Source organism: Orycteropus afer, unplaced genomic scaffold, assembly GCF_000298275.1.
Source record: "Orycteropus afer afer isolate SDZICR_OR568_19922 unplaced genomic scaffold, OryAfe1.0 scaffold00013, whole genome shotgun sequence".
NCBI classification, from domain to species: Eukaryota; Metazoa; Chordata; class Mammalia; order Tubulidentata; family Orycteropodidae; genus Orycteropus; species Orycteropus afer.
The window spans coordinates 22,180,261-22,181,342 of NW_006921600.1; the positions used below are offsets into that span (position 1 = coordinate 22,180,261).

General features: G+C 51.6%; 1 pseudogene; it reads left to right on the top strand.

Annotated features, from left to right (window-relative positions):
• LOC103208219 overlaps window positions 1-1,082 on the top strand; it is a 30,230-nt pseudogene continuing 29,148 nt past the window's right edge.

A 1,082-nucleotide genomic window follows, 5' to 3' on the forward strand; every position in this document is an offset into this window, starting at 1 on the left:
ATGCGCCAGATCGGGAAACCAGCGGATGCACTGGATGAGTGGGGGAAGGAGCCCTTCCTCAACTCACAGGCAGGCTGTGGGCGCTTTTTGGTAAGAGCAGCCCACTTCAGGGGAGGGGGGAGGCCCCTCCAATCTGTGGTGCTGGAACGAGATCTCTTCTGGGTGTCGGATATTTGTGCTGTCTGTTTTGGTGTCTCTTGTTGTGTGGCCACTGTCTTTTATTTGTTCTGTGTTTTCTTAAAGGAGGTTGAAATGGGACAGAAACAGACTACCCCTCTGTCCCTGATGGTTGAACATTTTTCAGAGATTAAAACCAGAAGATCTAATTTGTCTGTGATAATTAAGAGAAATAAACTAATAACTTTTTGCTCTTCAGAATGGCCCTCTCTTGAGGTGGGGTGGCTTCCGGAGGGCTCACTGGATGGAAAGGTGATCGCAGCCATATTCGACCGAGTCCAGGTGCCAGGCCTCCGTGGGCACCCGGAACAATTTCCTTACATTTTAGTGTGGCAAGATATAGTGACTAACCCGCCCCCATGGCTAATACCTTTTCTTCCAAACCTCTCTGTTAAGGTATTAACATCCTCACTCGGGACTAGCAAAAAGGAGAAACTGAGACGACCTGGGTCCCAAGCAGCTGTTCCACCGGCCTTGCCTGATTCTCAGGGTGACCTTGATCTGATGGATCTAGAAAGCGGCGTATCTCCACCTCCCTATGCCCCTCCGCCACCTTTCCACCCTCTCCAGGTTCCACAAGTATCGGGAGGGAATGGAGCGAGTGCTCCAAGTGCACTGCCTGTCATTATGGGCCCAGCCTCTGGCCTCCGCCCATGCCAGAGGGGCTCCCAGGAGGCTGAAGCTCCATCATCTACTCTCCAGGCGCTGCCTCTCAGAGCGATTGGCCCGCCCCGTGAGGACGGAAGCAGAACCTGGCAGTACTGGCCATTTTCAACATCAGACCTGTATAACGGAAAGCGCAAAACGCCCCCTTTTCTGAAAACCCCCAAAGCCTAATTAATTTGTTAGATTCTATATCGTTTACTCATAACCCCACTTGGGATGATTGTCAGCAGCTATTGCAG